The sequence below is a fragment of the Protopterus annectens genome, chromosome 3.part1 (genome assembly GCF_019279795.1).
Source record: "Protopterus annectens isolate FY-2018-M chromosome 3.part1, PAN1.0, whole genome shotgun sequence".
Classification (NCBI taxonomy): domain Eukaryota; kingdom Metazoa; phylum Chordata; order Ceratodontiformes; family Protopteridae; genus Protopterus; species Protopterus annectens.
In genome coordinates, this window is record NC_056732.1 from 1,701,609,109 (window position 1) to 1,701,634,549 (window position 25,441).

Genomic DNA, 25,441 nt, shown 5'->3' on the forward strand with positions numbered 1-25,441 from the left:
TGTCATCTGCAAACGTCATAGTCCACAGGGACTCCTGTCTGATCTCATTTGTCAACCTGTTCATCACCATTGCAAATAAGAAAGGGCTCAGAGCTGATCCTTGATGTAATCCCACCTCCACCTTAAACGCATCCGTCACTCCCACCACAGACCTCACCGCTGTCACACTACCCTTGTACATATCTTGTACCACTCTTACATACTTCTCTGACACTCCTGACTTCCTCATACAATACCACAACTCCTCTCTAGGCACCCTGTCATATGCTTTCTCTAAATCCACAAAGACACAATGCAACTCCTTCTGACCTTCTCTGTACTTCTCCATCAACACTCTCAGAGCAAACATCGCATCTGTAGTGCTCTTTCCTGGCATGAAACTATACTGCTGATCACTAATCATCACCTCCCTTCTTAACCTAGCTTCCACTACTCTTTCCCATAACTTCATGCTGTGACTGATCAGTTTAATCCCTCTGTAGTTACTACAGCTCTGCACATCACCCTTATTCTTAAAAATCGGTACCAAAACACTTTTTTTTCCATTCCTCGGGCATCCTCTCACTTTCCAAGATTTCATTAAACAATCTAGTTAAAAACTCCAACGCCATTTCACCTAAACACCTCCATGCTTCCACAGGTATGTCATCTGGACCAACAGCCTTTCCGTTCTTCATCCTCTTCATAGCTATCCTTACTTCCTCCTTGCTAATCCACTGCACTTCATGATTCACTATCCGCACATCATCCAACCTTCTCTCCCTCTCATTCTCTTCATTCATCAATCCCTCAAAGTACTCTTTCCATCTGCTCAACATACTCTCCTTGCTTGTGAGTACGTTTCCCTCATTATCCTTTATCACCCTTACCTGCTGCACATCTTTACTAGCTCGGTCCCTCTGTCTAGCCAATCACAGTGGGGAATAGTATACTTAAACCCTGCAAAGCATGAATTACTACAGAATATTCTCATAATAGTGCCAACATATCAATCTTTATTTTCCACTCTAGCTATATTATAATATATTTTTTTTATTTTTCTGTCTTTAATATTTACTTGAAAACAAAATGAGCTTGGTGAAGAGTGCCTCAGAAACCTAATTAGTTTTTTATCTGAACTGCTTTAAAGAGAGAAAAAATAATCAAAAGTTGCAGACAGAGGTAGGAACTGTTTAGCTCTGCTATGGCTAGCTGATGTTATTGCTAATATGCAGTCATGTTTAACAATGAGTGAACTTGATTTATGCATAGCTTCAGTAAGACAAAGTTTTAAAACACGTGAATGCAACTTCTCTTCAAACTTTTCAAACCACTGAAGATATAAACAAGCATGTATCGATGGCTACAAATCATCTGTTGTCTGTTCGCAGAGATCACTTTTCAGTTGCCTTCCCCTAATTTCTTCCATCTGTTGTCCACATACCATAACTCTTGAAGGAGTATTTTCTTCTTATGACCTACTCCGACAGTGTGTTCCATGTCTTCACTGCTCTCTCTGAGAGCTAGCGTTTGTCAAGTCTAACTAGTTGTATATTTTTGTAGTCAATCACCACTTATGCCCACTTTTATTAAGAAAAAGACAGGGAAAACATTTTTGTGGTATTGTAGAATAGAAGTGGCTTAAGTTTACAAATGTTGAAACACAGGTGCCCAGTAGGAAGGTAGCTGGAATAAAGAAGCTGAATAACGACAAAGTAAAATCTTTTTCAATACAAAATGGTGAGCACTTTCACAATGGTAACCATTGCTTCATCAGACAGTTCATTCAAACAGCAACAGCACTTAAATACTTTAATTCATTACTAAAACAGCCAATCCTACCACTCAAAGTTAATTCAGCACTCAGCAATCAGTTAACTACTATGGTTACGTTTTGCCCTTAGTTAATTGCTGAAGTCAGAAAAACTCTGTTTAAAAACCACATGCACAAAATGTAAAGACAAGAACATGTGGATAAATATAAATAAAATGCATAAACAATCACTGAATAAATACATATATTCATGTTCCCCATTTAGTAACTACTTATGTACATGGATATAAGCATAAACATATATATAAAATATATATAAAAGTATAAGCAGTACACACTCAACAACTTAATACATATATTTTGCCTAATGAATGCACATGTTGTCCACCTAGTAAATACATATGCTTTAATGCATACATCTCAACAAATGCTTGTCTTTAGTGATATCTATGCTAGAAGCAGCTCAAGAAATACTGTCATATTGACACAAAGCCCTGCATGTGTTTATGAAGTCTTCTCTTGTTAAAATAGTATTATTATTTTTTATTTTATTTTAACCTTCTAGATTTTAGCACTGGCTTCAATGGAACACTATCATTCAAACCCAAACATCTGTGTGCTCCTAAACAAAAAATCCATTTTACGTCCATATTTTCAGTAGTATTGACTATGTTCCCCATCCTATTGCTGACATTCTGAATGTGTAAAACCTGAAACAAAAATATATGGTCATCCCCCTTATCCAATGTATGCTTAGCCAAAGCACTATACAGTTGCCCTTTTCTAGTTCAGTAAAGGTGATCCCTTATCCGTTCCCTATGGTGACGGTTAGTTTTGCCAACATAGAAATGGAAACATGTTGTGCAGTGAGCTACATACCTTACATTCTTAGTATTGCAATCAGCAGAATTCCTTAGCTCCCATAGACGCCCTGTTTCAGGGTGCATAAAAAACCTTGATTCATCTATATTGATGCACTGTGTGCATTTTCCGACATCTATGGGTACCATTCACTGTGCTATCCATCAGAGTAGGTATCCTTGGATAGCAAAGCTGCTGTTTCAGATTTTTCTTATTTCTAAATGCAAAATGTGGTTGTCCACCCTCTTTGTTGGTAGTATCCTTATCTACTAACAACATATGCCAATTTTGTCGTATGATGGTTTCAAACCTTTTCACGTCTCTTGTATATGGTAAAACCATCGGAATGCATGGTAATACACTATTCCTGATATCTACCCTGTCACTACCTGATCTATCAGAGTAGGAGGGCTTAGCTTTACCTCTCCTTTCTTTGTGTACATTATGGTACACCTTATCAATTTCATGTTCACTATACCCCCTATTAATGAAACCTGCTCTTACCTTAGTTAACTCATTTCTATACACTTCCTCTTGACAACATAGGCGAGATGTTCTCATTGCCTGACCTCTAATTATGTTAGGAAAAATCTTAGGGTTATGCATACAGTTTCTGTGTAGAAAAGATGGTCTGTAGCATTGTTTCCTATGTAATGTTGTAGACCACTGGTCATTTTCTCTGTATATGGTAACGTCCAGGAAGTCTAAACTCATCTCAGAACAGTTCATCGTAAACTTTAAAAAGTCACTAGTAGTATTTAGGTATGCATACAGGGATTTAAGTTGTTCACCATCACCTTTCCAAAAAATAAAAAGCTCATCTATGAAACACCTATAAAAGGCTATTTGGGGATTAACTAACAGATGTTCACATTCCCAGTTAACCATAACCAGGTTTGCATATGTGTTGGCACAACTTGTGGCCATGGCAACCTCTGACAACTGCTTATAGTATATGCCATTGAACATAAATATGTTGTGTTCTAGTGCCAATTCTAGTAACATACAAAAAAAGTCTGTCTTAGTGTTAGAGAACTTTCCCTGCATTGTCAACACTGATTTCACCATTTCATCATACAACATTACATAGGAAACAATGCTACAGACCATCTTTTCTACACAGAAACTGTATGCATAACCCTAAGATTTTTCCTAACATAATCAGAGGTCAGGCAATGAGAACATCTCGCCTATGTTGTCAAGAGGAAGTGTATAGAAATGAGTTAACTAAGCTAAGAGCAGGTTTCATTAATAGGGGGTATAGTGAACATGAAATTGATAAGGTGTACCATAATGTACACAAAGAAAGGAGAGGTAAAGCTAAGCCGTCCTACTCTGATAGATCAGGTAGTGACAGGGTAGATATCAGGAATAGTGTATTACCATGCATTCCGATGGTTTTACCATATACAAGAGACGTGAAAAGGTTTGAAACCATCATACGACAAAATTGGCATATGTTGTTAGTAGATAAGGATACTACCAACAAAGAGGGTGGACAACCACATTTTGCATTTAGAAATAAGAAAAATATATAGAATATATGTATTAAGTTGTTAAGTATGTGCTGCTTATACTTTTATATATATTTTTAAATATATGTTTATGCTTATATCCATGTACATAAGTAGTTACTAAATGGGGAACATGAATATATGTATTTATTCATTGATTTTGTATGTATTTTATTTATATTTATCCACGTTCTTGTCTTTACATTTTGTGCATGTGGTTTTTAAACAGAGTTTTTCTGACGTCAGCAATTAACTAAAGGCAAAACATAACCATAGTAATTAATTGATTGGTGAGTGCCGAATTAAAATACAATGGAGGCTAGCACAAAAGTTCAAAACTCACCAAACACAAAGCACTAGTGGAGGAAATAAAGATCAGTCCTTTCTTTGGAATCCAATTTAATGACAAAAACCACGACAAGTCAATCCAGCTTAGCAAGGTACACCAAAAAACGAACTTCAAAGCACTAACGCTATGTCTCCACACTTGCGTTTTCATTTAGTAACTTCCTCAGTTGCAAATGAATACTAGTTCAAAAGCTCACCTTACTTTATATACAAACATTAATTGAATAATTTTATACAATCAAGTTTAATTGGTACTCATTAAATAACTAATTAATAGTCTTTTAAAACCATTTAAAACAGAACATACACATTCATCCATTTTTGCTCATAAAAAACTTGTATACTATTAACATTCATACATAAATTAAATAAAATTTAATATAATTCATACACATTTATTTCATTTTAATTCTTATAATATTGCTAATAATCCCAATAAATGCAAGGCTGTTTTTTAAAAAAGTTATTTAATGAGTACCAAAGAAAGGACTGAGCTTTATTTCCTCCACTGGTGCTTTGTGTTTGGTGAGTGCTGAATTAACTTTGAGTGGTAAGATTGGTTGTTTTAGTAATGAATTAAAGTATTTAAGTGCTGTTGCTGTTTGAATGAACTGTCTGACGAAGCAATAGTTACCACTGCGAAAGCGCTCACCATTTTGAATTAAAAAAGAAGATTTTACTTTGTCGTGGTTCAGCTTCTTTATTCCAGCTACCATCCTACTGGGCACCTGTGTTTTAACATTTTCAACTTCTGGGCTGGTTTGGATTTATTTGTTTGCTACTTAAGTTTAAAAATATTGATATTTATGGGCATGCATTCAGTATGAGAACTTACATATTCTTAAAAATAAAAGTAAACATAAAATCAGGCAATTAAATCTAAAGAATTACATTTGCTGAGCATTGGTATTTCTTATTTACCTTAATTAGACAATAGTGACCTGGTTTACAGTTTATGACTGGAGCGCTGTCAGGAAAAGCCATTTTTTAAACTGTTTGCAGTTCAAATAGTTAAGTGTATTTGTAATTATATTTAAAAAAAGTGAAAGTGAATTACTTGCTTTGGTGGCATTTCATTTGTAACCTTAGAACAAGTGTTATTGCATATGGTGGAGTGGACAAAATGATGTTATAGGTTCATAGGTTCATAGATAGGTACTTGGCTATTAGCCCTAGGGCCTATATAAGCCTAGTCAAAAGGGTACCCTGGCTTTCGCCACCCAAGAAAATTATTTTCCTCTGCCCCTGTCGAGCTGAGCCACAGAGGTGATCCCCAGGGTGAATTTCCTATTTCCCATCCAGTCATCAAGATTTTTCTTGAAGAGTGCTAATGAGGAGCTTTGTTTGATAAAGATAGGTAATTTGTTCCAGAATATGGGAAGTCTCTGGGACACGAATCTACCCCTCCAGCATGTTCTGTTTATTGTGGTGACAAAGTTTAGGTCCCTAAAATGTGTAGCTCGGAGGGATTAGGATTTCTTTAAGTGGAGCATGTCCAACAGCTCTAGGTTTAACATAGCTTTGTATGTTAGGCAGAGATCGCCTCTGAGTAAGCGATATGCGACGGAGTAAAGCTGGAGTTTTTTGAGACGGTCTGCATAGGGCATCTGTTTGAGGCCAGTAATCCTCTTTGTGAGGTATTTCTGCAGCCTTTCCAGTTGTTGTAGATGTCTTGTGAGGCACTTACCAAAAGGGGCGTTGTACTCTATAATGGGTCTAATGAGTGATGAGTAGAGGGTAACAATGGCCTCTTTTTTCCTAGATGAGAAATCTTTTGTGATGAGGTGTGCCACATAGAAGGATTTCTTGATTACTTTGGCATTGTGATTATCAAAGGAGAGACTACTGTCCACCTGTGTCCCAAGGTCTCTTAGCACACTTTCGGTGTTAAGTAGACTACCACCTATGTCAATGACAATGCTCTTTTTTGCATTGAGCTTGAGGCCATGGCTTTGACACCAGGCATCTGTCTTAGTGAGGCCCTTTTGTAGGATGTCCACATCATTAGGAGTTTCAATTATGGCTCCTAGTTTTCAGTCATCTGTGAACTTTGTTAGCCAAAGACCTTCTGTGTTAGGCTGTACTTCAGAAAAATAGATACCAAACAGGAGAGGACCCAGGAATGAACCCTGTGGTGCTCCACTTGTCACTGGTTGAAGTCAGATTTATTTCTGCTAGTTTCACAGTGTGGGTTCTGTCAGTGAGACAGTTGGCAACCCATCTCGTGACATAAGAATTTATTCCTAGTTTAGTGTGTTTATGAGTGGGGGATAGTGTCAAAAGCCTTGACGAGATCTAGATAGGCTGTGTGAACCACCTTACCCTTGTCTACATCTTTGGTGACTGCTTCAAAGATGTCTATCAGGTTTAGGAGACATGATCTGCCTTTTACAAACCCAAATTGGGTGGAGTCCAGAGTTTGGGGATTACCAATTTCTTTGTTTATAAGTTCCATGATGATACATTCTATGGCCTTGCAGACCAGGCTCATTAGGCTAATGGGGTGGTAGTTACTGGGGTCCGTGGTGGCTCCCCCTTTGTGGAGTGGGGTATCCATCCCTGTGCACCATTCAATGGGCACAAAGCCTGAGGTGAGGCTATGACTGAACATGGTGCTTAGGTTGGGTGCCAGTTCATTCTGTAGTTCATGTAGAACGCAGCCTGGGATGTTGTCAGGTCTCAATAGATGTTGCGTTCTTGGCTTTGGAGAGTGTGTTTTTTATTTGTGCAGCCATGATTACAGGAATGTTGTGTTCTTCCGGTATAGAGGTGGGCCCTTTAGAGTGTGAGAGGGGAGTAAAGTTAGCACTGAACTTATCTGCCAGGATGTTGGCAATATCAGTTGGTTCTGTATATTTAATGCCATTGTGCTGTAACTCAGAGCAGATCTGAGTGTTGCCATTGAGATTCTTGACATAGCTATAGAATGCTTTGTGGTTTTCTTTAGAATCAGTGGTAATTTTGTTTTCGTAACTAGCTTTGGAGGATTTTATGAGGGATCTCAGCTTCTTACTGAGGCTGACCAGGGAGCTCTTCCATTCGTGGGATTTTACTCTTTTTTGCAACAGTTTATTTCTTCTGTTGTAGAGTTTGTTTATAGCAGGGGACCACCAGATTGGCTTCCTTTTTTTGGAGGATAGCATCTTGGTTCTGTTAGGGATAGCATGATCCATGCACTCATGTAAGTGCTTATAAAGTGCATTTGTGTAGGATTCAACAGTCATACCTGTATTGTCCATCTGCATGGGTGTCGTGAAGTTTGCCACTTCTATCTTAAGAAGTGTGAAGTTGGCTTTGGAGATATTTTTTACGGTGGTTTCCTTAATGGGGGGTGGGGTGGGATGTTGATGTCTAGGGTAATTAGCTTGCAGTCACATTTGACCAACAAGGAACTGAACTCTGGTGTGGAACACTGGTCACCCATATTGGTAATGACCAGGTCTAGGATATTGCTGTCCCTGGTGGGGGTGTGGATAAGTTGATCCAAAGCATTGGAATTTATGAATTCCAGACAATATTGGGCAAAAGAGTTGGTACATGAGTAGTTTTCCCAGTTAATGGTGGGGTAGTTGAAATTGCCCATTATTAGGGTGTTGGGTTGTACCCTAATATTTTCCAGTGTATCAAGAAATGAGAAGTGGGAATCCTGGGGCATGGTGGGGGATCTGTAGCAAGTTGCAATTTGGATTGCAGTCTTGCCCAGAGTTAGTTGCACTTGGATAATCTCAGATGCATTATGCTGAGCAAATCCCTGGTGGTGTGGCTATCCTTAATGAATATGGACACTCCTCCACCTTTAGTGTTTCAGTCCAGGTTAGGTGGCCGAAAGGTGTGGTATGAATTATAGCCTGGTAATGTAGGGGTGCTCTCTGGAGCCTTGACCAGGTCTATGTCACTGCACAGATGTCGATGCTCTCAGTTTTAAAGAGTGCCTCGAGTGAATGTATTTTGAGGTTTAGACTTCTAGCATTGACAAGCATTGCCCACAGATTTTGCTTGCTTGTACCTGTTACGGTGGTGAATTTGTCATTTGAACATTGCCTAAAAAAGGCACTATAGGGGTGGCAAGAGTCTTAGCCAGTATCTGGAATCCCAAGAGCGACAGGTGCAGGGCATCTCTGGCAAAGCATCATGGTCTGTTGATCATGTCATCCCAGGCAGACAGATACTGGATCCCCTTAGAATGACACCAGAAGCTTAGCCAATTTTTGAAGTCAATCATTTTGTCCTTGTACTGTGATATCATTCTGGGTGATGGCATCATACTCCTCAGGGCTAGAGTCATACCTGCCAGGGCTACAAGATCTGAGAGCTCCTCCATGTCTCTTTTTATGTAGTCCAGGGAGGTACATCTCAGGTCATTCACACCAACATGGACAATGACAGAGTCATATTTGTACTTGTTGTGGAGTGACCTGAGTTTGTGCGATATGTGGCGGATCATGGCACCCAACAGGCATCTGACAGTAACTTTTTCATTGTTTAGCCTGGTGAGTGGAACATCAGTGTGCCTGACTATAGAGTCACCTATGACTGGAGTGTTGGGTACATTTTTATGCCGTATGGGCTGTCGTTGAGTGGCACACTGAGTTTGTGGGCTATGTGTCATTTGGGTTGTGTTGGGGGGTGTAGGTTGCTTGTGTTTCTGCTTTGGAGGTCTCTGCTGCTTGAGCAGATTTTTATTGACAGCCTCCATGAATGTAGGTGTGTGTTTTGTGTTGCTATGTGTGTGTTTTGGTGGTGTAGGTTTTGAGGGGCTGTGTGATGAGTGTGGTGTGGTGCAAGTGTTTACCTTCTCCTTTTGACTGTCTAGTCCAGTCTTGGGTGAAGAGAGCTTTGCTTCTAGTTTGGCTATGTAAGTGCATCTCTCACAGGCTGTAGTGTTGGATGGTAGGAGAGGGTTGTCTGTGTACATGAGGCAATTGCTGCATTGCCCCAAAGTGCCTAGATTCATCAGGTTGACAGGAGAAAACACAGGGAGCTGACCCTTAGACATGCCTGGATAGGTGCTTATTTATTAAGTACTAAAAACTGTTTTAAGTTATAAGTTATACTACTGAACTGCAGTGTAGTTCTGAATGTAGGATTATTGTAGTGTCTATAGACAATATAAAGTTAAGTCGGTCTTCTGGCTTATAGGGCTTTTAGAGCTAGAATAAATAAGAGTACATGCCTAACTGTAACAAGGTGCCACTTTAATGGTTACATACATATTGACAGAGTACCCAAATGTTTAAATGAATCTACTACTATAATGATTATAGCTTTAATAAAGGATACAGGACAGAAATGTTCTTATATGGGAGTTAATGCATGTTTCTCTAAATGTAAGAAAGTTAGCACACACATTTTAAATGGTAATGACAGCATTTAAATATTAGAGACTGTAGGGACTTTCTTGTCCCTTTATACCAAAGTATACTGTTCATTGTAGAATTATATGACCCTATTAAACATTTGGCTAGATTTCTCCACAAAACTATACTTTCCTCAGCTGTAGCTTACATGATATGTATGGATTTTTGGAAGGAAGGGTAGTATCATAAGCAAGAAAAAAACTTGCAAGAAATTCACGTATCTAGTTTCCATATATGCTTTAGAAACGTAATATCCTTTAAGTTGCAGTGCTTTCTTAAAGTAGTGAGATGGAAGAATAGAATACTTATGATATTCTACAGAAAATAATGTTATTTCTGAGATTGTATTGGAAGTTATTGAACAAGTCAGTCAAAACAGCCCAAAGGTAATCTTTATCCACCATTGGCCAGATGCATTTTCTTTGAATGTGGGTTTTAGGGTTGTTTCAATGAATGTGAGTTTCAAGGGCAGAGAAGTTTTAATGCTAAGTCTATTTTCATTGTGAGACTGTATTGCTTTGTTTAGCATATATCTATTAGTGTTTGTGCTATAAAATGTAAAATAAAAGTTTTAATTGAAATCCAAATAATCATTGTAGAAGTAAAGCAGTATGCACATTACAGTGTTTATGGTAAATGGGGCGAAATAGCCCTAAGTAATGGGACATTGAAATGGTTGCTGGGGACTTTGGGGCCATATTTTAGTTGTTTGTTCTTCAGGTTGCATTTGAAAGTTGGCGTCCCACAATTCCATTGGAGTGGGCATGGACACACAATTATGTATGCAAATTTCATGTTAATCAGTGTACAGATTTGTACCTATTTTTCACGGGCCTTTGTCCAGATTTTTGATGTTTCCATGTTGAGAGGAATGGTCAGGCATGAACAATGCTCTCAACCTTCCATCTCCAAAGTGAGGAACACTAGCCCTTATAATGTGAAACAAATGGGCAAAATGTGGAACACATACTAACGGCTTACTAATAGCTTCAACTAGGAAGGTCACAGGATGGTTTAAATATGCTCCTTTTACTTATAAAAAAGATCTTTTAATGAATTATTATGATTCATTTCTATTTACCATAAATATCAGTTAAAAACTTCCTAATACTGAATGTGTGACAGACCCTTTCAATGTGGAACTTTGAGGAACATGAACTTTTTAAGACTGCAAATGAGGTACATTCCTCATAACAAGGTATGCTTGAGAAGTATAGGCATGAATGGTGAAGAAGGCAGGAGAGTGGCACTGAATAGAGAGAGATGGCTACAATTGGCACGACACCCCAACCCCATGTAGAAAATGGGAAAAGAGGGTGATTGATGATGATGATGATGATGATTGAGCATTTTTTATATTACTTGTGTATGCCACTGATGTCAGTGCATTGAGAAGCACATTTACTGTTAAGTAATCATATAAACTTTTCTGCGAGTGTGCAAAAACTGCTCATGGGTAATTGGGTTGCACGTTAACCATGACTTTGAATGCTATTTTCAAAGTTCCATATTTATATAACAACATTTTACCAGGAAAACAAAGCCTATCATAATATTATATGCTAAGGAGTAATAAAGCTTCTGGTACTGTTCGGAAAAAATTATGTGAATGTATTGTTACAGTTTCACAATTCAGCACAGTACTAGTATGTAGGAACCAGCACAGACTTGCTTTTGGCCATTGCTTTACAAGGTACACTGTTCAATGTTGTGCATACGTGTCCTCATACTTTTGATATGACAGCATGCTAACAGGTGATAGCTTTGTGCATATCCAGGCGTAACCATAATCCGTGGTATTCTAACTATCTGTGATATTCCAGCCATAACTGCAAAGTCCAGGTTTTCTGCAATTATACTCACTCTGGTGGTAAATACTGTATCATATGCATATTTCTTTGCAAGACTGTTTTTCGTTTTTGCAAATCCACGGAGGTTACAAAGGCTGGGCCGACTTTTGTTGTTCAGAGTAACTCAGATGATTAACTTGTCTGTGTTGTTGTCAGCAGCTGGATATAAGAGGAAACAGCCTGTGAGATATTACTGATGCTGATGGATTGAGGCAGTGTTAGGAGAAACTACTACTATGTGCTGACATTATTCAGAAAGCACTTGTGAACTTTTAGGCATAACTTCCATTCAGGTTTGTCCCTGACCCCCTGCAAGTGACAATACCCCCCTCACAGCCTGCCCATTCACCTAGCCCAGCTGGCATTCAGACTTCCAATCCTGACCATGGATCAGGGCCACAGGGAGCACCTGTCTCACTCCAGCATACTGGCTTTATCCCCTCGCATCCAATCGAGGGGAACTGGCATAACCTCATCATTCCTTTCCACCCCATACGTCCTATAGATGCCTAGACTGCATAAAGGGATCCAGGTTTGGGTCACTGTCAAGGCTTCATCCCCCTGCATCAATGTAGCTGGCTTGCAGACTTAGTAATATAATATTGGATCATTAAGTGTTTGTGAATATTGACACTGTGTACTGTCATGTCCTGGCAAGGTACACTTTTTGCAGAGAATAATATTTTGAAATATTGGTAACCAGTGAGGCCCATTAGTGATGTGTGGCATTGGAAAGCTAAATAATGTGCCAATGTGTCATACAGTTATACATGTCTATGGTATTTTACAGAGGGAGACAGTGTAATTTCTTGATACTGGCATAACTCTCAACTGTCCAGATATTCACACACTGTCCAGATTTTTGCCTCATATTTTTGGTCTGTTCATCAAACAATGTGTGGTTTTCTGACAACTCATTGAGGATTGAAGTCTCTAAATAATGACACACATTTGAGTTTCAGACTTTATAGCCTTCAGGAAATGCAGTCTTACACAAAACCTGTTATTGTATCTACTTTCAGTGTTTATAAGAAAAATATTTAAAAGCTGTCCCTATTTTTGGGCCTTTGTCCCTCCTGCATCATTTTGGGCTTTGTCCAGATTTCTTAAGCAAAGACATTGGGATCCACATATCTGTTATATCACATCCACTGGGTTCTATTACCTTTTAGATCTGTTGTATATGTACATGACTGTAGTATTTCTGCCATGACACTGGGGTCTATCACCATTTAGATTTGTTGTATACGTACATGACTGTAGTATTCCTGTCATAACACTGGGTTCTATAACCTTTTAGATCTGTTATATATGTACATGACTGTAGTATTCCTGCCACAACACTGGGTTTTATCACCTTTTAGATCTGTTGTGTATGTACATGACTGTAGTATTCCTGCCATGACACTGGGTTCTATCACCTTTTAGATCTGTTGTATATGTACATGACTCTGACCCTGGGAACTACCGACCAATAAACCTGACCAGTCTGATCTGTAAGACTATGGAGCAAATCATTATGGAACTCATAAATGGAGAGATTGGGAACCTCCACTCGCTGGACCCCACACAGTTCGGCTTCGTCAAGGGCAGATCATGCCTCCTGAACCTGGTGGATTTCTTTGAGACAGTTACTCAGGCTATAGATAAGGGAATGGAGGTACACACGGCTTACCTTGACCTTGCTAAAGCATTTGACACCATTCCCCATTCAGGTATTATTGATAAGCTCACCAGCCTGGGCATAAACCCTTACGTCACAAGATGGATAGCAAACTGCCTCTCAGACAGATCCCATAAAGTAAAAGTAGTGGGATCAATGTCCGAATCCAGACCAGTAATGAGTGGTGTACCTCAGGGTTCTGTCCTGGGGCCCCTCCTGTTTGGCATATACTTCTCAGAAGTACAGGCAAGCACGGAAGGGCTGTGGCTGACTAAGTTTGCGGACGACTGCAAACTGGGTGCTATAATAGAGTCTCCGGCCGACATGGAGATTCTCCCGAAGGGCCTAAATGAGACTGATGCATGGTGTCAAAGCCATGGTCTCAAGCTAAATGCAAAAAAATGCGTAGTAATTACCTTTGGAAAAAGCAGAGTACCCGCAAACTACAGCATAGGAGGTAATCCCCTGAAATCTGAAGAAGAAATAAGGGATCTAGGGACCCAAGTAGATAGTCAGCTTTCATTTGATAACCATGTTGCCAAAGTGGTTAGAAAATCCTTCTATGTGACCCATCTGATCACGAAAGGGTTTGCATCAAGATCTAAGGATGTAATGGTGCCCCTCTACTCTTCCCTCATCAGACCCATTATTGAGTACAATGCACCAGTTGGAATGTACCTGGCTAGACATCTCTAGCAGCTGGAGAGACCACAGAGGTACCTAACCAAGAGGATTACTGGCCTCAAACAGTTGCCCTATGCAACATGATTGAAAAAGCTAAGACTGTTCTCTGTTGCATATCGCTTTCTCAGAGGCGATCTCTGTCTAACATACAGAGCCATGTCCAACCCAGAATTGTTGAACATGCTCCATCGTAGCAAAACCAAATCTACTCGAGCTACACGCTCTGGGGATATAAACCTCAACACAACATTGAATAGAACATGCTGGAGGGATAGATTCCCTTCACAAAGACTTCCCTTACTATGGAACAGGGTCCCAATCTACATAAGACAGAGCCCTCTCACTATCACTCTTCAAGAGGAACCTTGATGAGTGGATGGGTTACAGAAAGTTCACACCGGGGATCACACCATCAACACTACTAGATAGGGGCCAAGGGTACTAGATGCTAGTACAAGGGTCTAGAGAACTACTAAAGGCGCAGTGAATACCGCACAACGTGGCTGGGCTAATATATGCCTTCGGCAGATAGCTCAGTACCAACCTATGAACCTATGACTGTAGTATTCCTGCCATGACACTGGGTTCTATCACCTTTTAGATCTGTTGTATATGCACATGACTGTAGTATTCCTGCCATGACACTAGGTTCTATCACCTTTTAGATCTGTTGTATATATACATGACTGTAGTATTCCTGCTATGACACTGGGTTCTATCACCTTTTAGATCTGTTGTATATGTACATGACTGTAATATTCCTGTCATGATGATGAAAACTTTTGCATGGAAGATGCAACCTCTATATTGAGATATTGCTATTTGTGAGGCTTCATTTGTAAGTTGTTAAATTTTGATGGAAAAAACTTAAATATATCGATAATAGTAAAGCATTCCTACTCTTTTTGATAACTGCTATTGGCTCTTTTATATCCACCTGCACACCTTTTGTTGATGTAAGTGTTTATGGAGTAATTTGTTTTATGGAGGTATAGAAGATCAAGTAGGAATGGTCCATAACAGCACAGAATGGTAGATATAAGCTGCAGTGCAGGAGTCTTTAAGAAACACAGTATAGGGATAACATTTCAAGCCGGTCTTCGTAGTTGAGGGTCTTTACTCTCATGATAGTACAAATCCTGACTGATAACTTATACACTACCTGCTCTCTCAACTAACTCGGTATACTTAATTGTATCTTGCTTTTACCCAAAGTTTGATTCTCTTCTGTTCTAGTGTGTCTGTTAAATTGTATAGTCTCTAGTATGATAATTGAGCTTTCCTCCTCAACCCTCTGTAGAAAATATACATGTATCAAGCCACACAAGCCCAGCAATACTGTACATTCTATTTGACTTTACTTTTCTTTTGTCAGTACTTTGCTTGTGTTACTGTTTGATTGATTGGTATAGTTATTTTTTACTATTTTTACTAATTGTATCTTTTTAAACTGTAAAAGTATAGTATTATAGTGGAGCTTTTCTCCTCGGGCCTCTGCTGAAAATGGACATGTATTCAGCCAGACTAGCCCGGTTAACAAATGTAAAATAAATAAATAAAATAAATAAATAGTTTTATTTAGGAATCTCTGAGGTTTTCCTAGCTGCTTGATGTGTTTGAATAGATGCACACTAAAAGTGGCACTACATTATATAATTGATATAAAGCAGAGTATAGAAGAATAATAACTTCTTTTGACCTGGGTGAGATACATTTAGATGTCGTTCATTTGATCACTATTGCAATATTATGAATGTAGGAATGGTCCTACCAAATATACTGTACGTCTGGTCAGTATACCGAAGCGTGGATGCCATCTTCTCACATCTTACATCTGACTTTTGCCCAATGCACAGGAATAAATGATGGTATGAAAAGGATATATGGGCATGAAGTTTCTCAGAAAATTTTTGCCACCAGCCAGGGAAATAAAACTACCTCTCTCACTTGAAATCTGTGACAGCTTCCTATCATTGTAAGCAGATAAGTTTCCTAGTGCAGGATCCTTCCTCTGTCACTGATTTTTTGACGAATTTTATGATATTTTCATGTCTGCAAAGAGAGGTAAATGTGACCGCTGTAGGCAGATTCTTTACAAAGGTAATTACTAAGTGTTTATTCTGATTATGTTTGACCACAATTTCAGAGAGTGATCCATTTTTAAACCCCTTATCCATAAGACTGTCTGGAGTTATTTAGCATTTCTAAAAATGTGCTCAAATAACCAGTGACTTAAGTAGCTCATGAGAAGTAGAATGTCCTTTGAGATGTCTCCTTGGGATCTCCATCAGCAGCTGTGAAGGAAACTCAAAAAAGTCTTAACCTTGTGATGCTTTTGTTTTCTGGTCAGACTTGGACATCTATGTTGAGGCGCATGATGAGCCCTCAGACTTCCTGGGTTCTGTTGCTGTTCCCACTGCCATGACCCCACTGGAGGCTGAAAAGCCACAACTTCAAAGTTTGTCCAATGTGATCAATCAGACCATGAAGAGGGAACCTTGGCTCATAATTTCAAAGAGACCTCAGAGCATTCCACAGATTGTCATTTAAGAGGATGTGCCTGGTATACTAAATGGGATACAACAGGACTCTGCTCCTCCTCATGTTATTTTGGCTAATACTCCTAAAAAGAAGATGCAAAAGCAACACATTCCTCTCCTCCTAGTACTCCTTCCTCAACGATCCACAACATTCATCCATCCATCCAGACCCTCTTTTCCCATTTTTTTCACATGCGGTTGGGGTGACACTTCAACAGTGACAACCATCTACAGCCAAGATTCACAGAAGTGGTATAATTTTCCTCAAGGGCTATTCAAATTCTAATTTACCCCCCACACACACACACACATTTATTTCCACTCCTTGTATCTACTCTTTTACTTTTTTTCTACTTTTAGTCTGGCAGTTGTCTTAGAGGATTAAGAACCTGTTAATGAATGTCTTCCTGTGGTCTAGCAGAGTAAGGTTTGATTCCCTTAACCTCCATTGCCTAACTGTTTGACTCTGAGCAAGTCATTTAACCAAACACCACCCCTGGGCCGAGTCTGAAAAAGGTCCACGGAGGTCAGTGTTTTAACCTAGAAAACAAATACAGATAAGCAAATAAATAAAATACGCCTAAGAAGAGGGGAAAAGGGTATGTCTTCAGAGGAATAAGATTCAGATTTTGATGTGGAATTCTTGACTTACTCTTCACATAACCACTAACGTAGAGGGTTTGAGACAGAAGACTAAGATACCACTTCTTCTGACTCAGATTTAGAAGACTTGTCCTTTAATGATACTGTATTAAAAATGATGCAGCATTTTCAGTGGGAAAGTAAACAAGTCTCTGACGTATAAAATACATGTTATGATTTATTAAATAGGGATGTATCTAAAATCTTAGCCATCCCTCCTGTAGTTGAGGCTTTTCAGGACACTTTCTTACCTACTTGCTTGTCTCCTGAGCCAAAGCTGCCTGCACCAAAGAAAACAGATAGGTTTTATGAAGTACCAACATCTCACAAATTTTATACAAAAAATCCTTATTACACCTTGTTGTGCTTTCTACTGGATCATAGGATTATAGGAGATTACTAGGCTATCAACCCGGAGGTCATTTCAAGCATAGCCATTTCATCCCAATGTAATACAATAGGAATGTTAGTTAATACCCATGATTGCATTTAGTAATGGATGCCCATGTCCAGGAGGTTGTGGGCACTATTCCTGGTAAGAATTTACGGTGGCCCATCCACTTGTCCAGGTTTCTCATAGAGGTGCTCTATTTCACATGAATAGGTAGCCTATTTGAAAGATGCAGCATTGCTTGGAGATAAATTTGTCCCTCCAGTATGTCCCATTTAAGTCGCAAGCCATATTTAGGTCCCCGGAATGGGTAGCCCTAGTCCTGTTTGATTTATGGATATGCAGCAAGTTCATTAGGTGTGGGTCTGAAACTGCTCTGTAAGCCAGGCATAAGTCTCCCTTAAGAAGTCTATATGATACTGAGTATAGTGACAGGGACTTTAGTTGGTCTATGTATGATGTGCTGGAGTCCCTTGATCTTCTTAGTTAGAAACCTCTGAGGCCTCTCCAATTGCTGCAGGTGCTTTGTACAGTACATGCTGAATGGGACAATATACTCAATTATGAGCCAGATTAGTTTAGAGTATTGAGGGCTTATAACCTCTTTTGCTCTTGAGGTGATGCCTTTACTAATCAAGTGTGCTACATAGAAAGCCTTGCTTACTATAGTAGACACATGGTGGTTGAAGTTAAGGTCGCAGTCTAGATATGAGCCAAAGACCCTTACCACTTTGTGGATACTTAGGATATTGTTGAATCTGATATAGCAACTAAACTCTTATTCTCTACTAATGGCCACCCCAATGCTAAGGATGCTAACCTTTCAACTGTCCTGAATTTGATGGAAAAATTCTGAATTTTGGTTGAAAATAACAGGTCCTGCAAAATTCCAAGTGGACCCTTTAAACCAAGATTTATTGTTCCCTCTTGTCAGCCTGAGCCAACGGTATCACAAGTGCTGATGTATTCGACACATGTGAACACACACACACACGCACACACACACACACACACACACACACACACACACACACACACACACACACACACACACACACACACACACACACACACACACACTACATGAAATAGGCTAAGGCACTTTACTTCAACTTCAGATTCTGAACTTCTGGATAAAAAGGGCAGCTGTTCAGTTCTCTGCACACAAAATAAGAGTGATGTGACAGCCTCAGGGTATAAACAGAGTTCCTCAGTCAGCTTCAAGAACTTTACTTCGGCAACTATTGAAAACACTGACGATATTGCAAGTGGTGTTTACCAACCCAGATTATCACAGTCTGAGGACAGAACACTATTAGAATTTCACAATTTTCCATAAAAAGCAGATTTGAGTACTGTCAGCTTATATTTATTATTTAATCAGCTCACTATAGGTACTGATGATCACTTCAGCACTTTGTATACTCTGAACTGCTAAATGCAAAACATTTTCCTTATATCAACTACATGGGTTTCTCTTTGTAGTTTGATAATTGCTTACGAAAATCACCAAAAACCACCAATGTAACTAATAATCCAAAAAAATGATGCAGTAGGTGAAACAATAAAGCCACAGAGAAGGATCAGGTGAAAAAATTTAATGATAGTTTTAAAACAGCTTCAGCTTCCAACACAGGTCAGCACATATAAACATTGAACATAACTTAAACATAAATGTGCTGTTTGCACACGTTTTATATCGGTTCTACCTCACATAAACGAAACACCAAAACACCGACAACACAATCACCGAAACCACATAACCGACAGTACAAAAACACGAAATTCCACATGCCTGACAACGAAATAACCGACGGTACACAAACACGAAACCTCATACACTTCACACACCACAATCAACAAACAAAACACATTCCCCGTCCAAAAACCACATACACAACACAAGCACACCAAAATCCCTACAAACCCACACTAAACCTCACATACACAACTACCTACAACCCTAACCCAAACCCTAACCCTAAGGTCCGTCACTACCGCACACTTACCTGACCCGCTCCCTAACCCTAACTCACTTATCCCGCCCCTAACCCAAACACAATCACTACCGCACACTTACCTGACCCGCTCCCTAACCCACTTATCCCGCCCCTAACCCAAACACAATCACTACCGCACACTTACCTGACCCACTCCCTAACCCTAACTCACTTAACCCACCCCTAACCCAAACACAATCACTACAGCACACTTATCTGACCCGCTCCCTAACCCTAACTCACTTAACCCACCCCTATCCCCACAGACCGTCAATATCCACACTTACCTTACTCGCACCCTAACGTCCGTCACTACCGCATACTTAGACAGCCTTTTCCCATTTCGGCATCCTCGGCGTCGGTGCTTTCATCCGTTGGGACGGTCTTCTGCACTGTCGATCTTCTAGGTCCAGTCGCGTCGGTCTTCTGCGCTGTCGATCTTCTGGGGCTCGCGATTTCCGTGTCGATGTTCCGGCGTGTCGTTGAAGTGAGGTAGAAACTTTATATCTTATATTCAATATTTTGCAATTGTATTTTAACTTTGTCTTGTTATAAATAATTTGAAATCCTTTGATTCAAAATGTGGATAATATGTTTATACTATTATATTACCTAATATGGGTATTTTAAGGAAACAGAATAGTGTTTTTACTTTTTAAATGTTCATGTTATTCTTAATGATATTCTTCAAGTGCAATTCATCACAATGCCCAGTAGATGGAGACAATAAATAAGAAATGGTTGGACAATAAATAAGAAATGGTTGGACTCATTTTTTAATATATGTGAGCAAGTTTTAAGTTTATTTAGAGTTTTAGTATTTTGTATAATGTGAGTGTGTGTATATATATATATATATATATATATATATATATATATATATATAACATGTTATTGAGATTTACATATAGTTTTTATGAAATTTTTAATTAACTGTTTTAAATAATGTTTTTTGTAACATTTGAAAGGGATTTTAATGTTTTTTATTGGTTGACTAATTAAATGACATCAGCAGGGATTTGATTTATAAGTCTGTTGATTTACAATGAGCCCACATCTGATGAAGTAATATGTAAACAAAAACGTAACTTGGAACGTTTATATGTGCTGACTTGTATTGGAAGCGGAAGCTGTTTTAAAACTATCATTAAATTTTCTCGCCTGATCCTCCTCTGTGGCTTTATTGTTTTACCTACTGAATAGTTTATTTTATATTTGTTTACCTACAGTCATAATTGCCAATAGAAAATGAGTATTTGCCTTTTTTAATGTAGCTGGGGAGAGTGAATAGCATTGCTTATGTTCTACTGCCAACTGCTGGTGTAATAAATTTTTACAAGGAATGTGCCCCTTTACAGCATGTTTTGTTATCTGTACCACAAAACTATTATGTATTATTATGTTGAACTGAAGCTTTTAAAGTGGAATAATTCTGTTATTAGGAGACTTCATGTAATTTATTGTTATTTGACTGTTTACCTTCCTGCGTGCTTCTATTATCATTCTGTCTATAGCATTTTTTTAGGTTAAATGTTTATTCGCAGGTGGTGTCGGAGTTCCTGGTACAGTTCATGCATCGTGGTATATCTGTACCACTCTCTGCATCTCAGTTGTTTAATGTCAAATTTAAAATCTTTTATGATTTTATTCATTTGTTAACCAATACATGAGGCACAACTGCTTATCTGCTGGTATAACTCTGGAGCACAGTCTTGTTAGAAGAACTTGCTCAGTGACAAAGCTTGCAAGTGGAAATTGGCACAATCAGATGATCTGACTCAAGATAAAGGTTAACTGCCCTGGAGAATTGCTTGCAAAAACAGTTGAAATACTTTTTATCATTGGTAAAGTGTCCAGGTTCGAGCCTCAGAATAAGTCTAGGAACTATGAGGCAGGTGCCTAATTGCTGTTGTATTTTTTCCTCAATAACAGTTTTATAGCAACATTTCTTAGCTATGCACTTATGTAAGGATCAGCTGCACAATAACACAATCACATCTTAGTTTCTGTATGAGGGATTCCCCTTTCCTTGAGTAGCAGTGATTACACTGTTGATTTTATAAAGTAAAGTTGGTGCAAGGACGAAGACTCTTTTCAGCGCTGAGTGTTTTTAAACTTGGGTTTCTGAGTGCTGAGTCCTTCAATCTTACTGAAACTAGAGACAGTAGATGTTCTAGTACACTGAGTAGAGCCTGCAGATTTAATACACTGATTTGTTTTGGGTTCTGCTTCTCAACTTTCCTTGTTTTTTTTTTCTGTCATGCACCTAAGACCAAGGAAATGGTATTTTAACAGACTGACCTTGCCTGAATCTATTTCAATCTGCTCATACTCAAAGTTTCTCCTCTTTCTCCCTTGTCTGATTAATGGTATCTTCTCTAGTGCCCTATAATATCATACCACTGTCTACTATGTTTTAAAAGCTACACACTACAATGCTGCCAAGCTTCCTTCTAAATACGACTATCTTCAATTTTATTTTGATTTTCTGGATTTGCAGACCAAGATAGCTACTTACCTCTTGCTATGGCCAAATGCTAATATCTTCCACCCTCTGGAGACATCTGCCCACTGTTACCTCAGACACAGGCTTCTTCCCTTCACAAGCAAAACTAAATAAATGCATGTCACTAACACTATTAGTTGACACTATTTCTAATTTCAGTAAATGTAATAACTATTGCAACGTGCACTTGGATGTATGGGCATGCACTTTCCCACTGAAATTCCCCATTTTTTGCTATTATCTCTACCTTAACCTGATCGCAGCAGGTGACATTTTCCGGGTCTATACTGAATTTTCTAACATTCAAAATTTCGAGTCTCATATGGTCGACACCATATGATCGGATTTTTGAATGTTCGAACGTTGTAACGGAGTTCTCAGTACAGTGCGAAATGAGAAGATTTCCCTTTTCTGGACTGTAGTGTGACCTCTGAGTTGGTATATTTAAAGAGTGGGGGGTAAGGGGGGGTGCAGGGGTGCTTCCCCCCCTGCTTAAAACGTTCAGGTAGGTGTTTTGTGTCGTTTATTTTTTTTATTAGATATTCAAACTTTTGAAAGTTCGATCATATGGTGTCAACCATATGACAGTTGAACTTTCAAATGTTCGATTATCTAATATAGACCCCATTTTCCTAATTTATTCTGTCTGCATTGGAAACATCTATAATACTTTTATATATATGTAAAGGCATTTGAAAATTGATCTTATAGCAATCGTTAATTTTTGAAAATTTAATTTCCTGCATTGGTGCTGGCCTTGTTCCTCTCTCTCTCTCTCTCTCTCTCTCTCTCTCTCTCTCTCTTTCTCTCCACATTTGATATTGAGGATCTAAAAGTATCTAAAAGTTTTACAGCAGTTATCTTCAATTCAGCCATCTTGTTAACTCACACATTATTTTTGCTGGTATAAGACTTTAAGCAATCAACCTTGTTGTAGCCCCTCTCTTTTTGTTCCCCTACCTCACCTCCAATTCTCACCGACACCCCACAGATAAAATCACACTTATACTACACATTTCCCTCCTGCCCATTATCCTTAACCAAGTATATCTTATCTACACATTACAACATGCCTGCTTTTCTCTTTCCAGTTCTTTGAATATTACATGTCATTTACTTTCACAGTATAAATTACTACCACATTCTTCTTCAGTCTCCTACAATCCATTATAGGTTCATAGGTAGGTAATAGGCTATTGGCCCTAGGGCCTATATAAGCCTAGCCAAAAGGTACTCTGGCTTTCGCCACCCAGGAAAATTATTTTCCTGTTCCACTGTCGAGCAGAGCCACATAAGTGACCCCCGGGGTGAATTTCCTATCTCTCATCCAATCATCAAGATTTTTATTGAATAGTGCTAATGAGGACCTTTGTTTGATATAGATAGGTAGTTTGCTCCAGAGTATGAGAAGTCTCTGGAGCAGGAAGCTATCCCTCCAGCATGTTCTGTTTATTGTGGTGACGAGGTTTAGGTCCCTTGAGTGTGTAGTTCGGAGGGATTGGGATTTCTTTAAGTGGAGCATGTCCAACAGCTCTGGGTTTGACATAGCTTTGTATGTTAGGCAGAGATCGCCTCTGAGTAGGTGATATGTGAAGGAGTAAAGCTGCAGTTTTTTGAGACGGTCTGCGTAGGGCATCTATTTGAGGCTGGTAATCCTCTTTGTGAGGTATTTCTATGGCCTTTCCAGTTGTTGTAGATGTCTTGTGAGGTACATACCAAAAGGGGCGTTGTACTCTATAATGGGTCTAATGAGTGACGAGTAGAGGGGAACAATGACCTCTTTTTTTCCTGGATGAGAAACCTTTTGTGATGAGGTGTGCCATGTAGAAGGATTTCCTGACTACTGTGTTGATGTGATTATCAAAGGAGAGACTACTGTTCACCTGTATCCCAAGGTCTCTTATCACACTTTCGGTATTAAGTAGACTACCGCCTATGTGGTAGTTCATGGGTACAGAGTTTTTACCAAAAGGGATGACAATGCACTTTTTGGCATTGAGCTTGAGGCCATGGCTTTGACACCAGGCATCTGTCTCAGTGAGGCCCTTTTGTAGGATGTCCACATCATTTGGAGTTTTGATTATAGCTCCTAGTTTGCAGTCATCTGCAAACTTCATTAGCCAAAGACCTTCTGTGTTAGCCTGTACTTCAGAGAAGTAGATACCAAGCATGAGAGGACCCAGGACTGAACCCTGTGGTACTCCATTTGTCACTGGTCTGAAGTTGGATTTGGAGTCTGCTTCTTTCACAGTGTGGGTTCTGTCAGTTATCCAGTTGGCAACCCATCTTGTGACATAGGGATTTATACCTAGTTTAGTGAGTTTATCTGTAATTCCAGAGTGGGGGATGGTGTTGAAAGCCTTGGCGAGATCTAGATATGCTGTGTGAACCACCTTACCCTCATCTACGGCTTTGGTGACCACTTCAAAGAAGTCTATCAGGTTTAGGAGACATGATCTGCCTTTTACAAACTCAAACTGGGAGGGGTCCTGAGTTTGGAGATTACTAATGTCATTGTTTATAAGTTCCATGATGATATGTTCCATAGCCTTGCAGACCAGGCTCGTCAGGCTAATGGGGCGGTAGTTTCCGGTGTCCATGGTGGCTCCCCCTTTGTGGAGTGGGATAACCATTGCTGTGCACCATTCAGTGGTCACATAGCCTGAGGTGAGGCTATGACTGAACATGATACTTAGGTGGGGGTGCCAGTTCATTCTGTAGTTCATGCAGAACGCAGCCTGGGATGTTTTCAGGTCCCATGAATGCTGTGTTCTTGGCCTTGGAGAGTGTGTTTTTTACCTGTGCAGCCGTGATTATAGGAACTTTGCATTCTTCCGGTATAGAGATGGGCCCTTTAGGGGATGAGAGGGGGGTAAAGTTAGCACTGAACTTATCTGCCAGGATGTTGGCAATATCAGTTGGTTCTGTATATTTAGTGCCATTGTGCTGTAACTCAGAGCAGATCTGAGTGTTGCCATTGAGATTCTTGACATAGCTATAGAATGCTTTGTGGTTGTCTTTAGAGTCAGTGGTGATTTTGTTTTCATAACTAGCTTTGGAGGATTTTATGAGGGATCTCAGCTTCTTACTGAGGCTGACCAGGGAGTTCCTCCAATCATGGGATTTTACTCTTTTTTTGTAACAGTTTCTTTCTTCTGTTGTAGAGTTTGTTTATGGCAGGAGACCACCAGATTGGCTTCCTTTTTTGGAGGATAGCATCTTGGTTCTGTTAGGGATTGCACAATCCATGCACTTGTGTAAGTGCTTATAAAGTGCATTTGTGTAGGATTCAGCATACCTCTGTTGTCCATTAGCATGGGTGTCATGAGGTT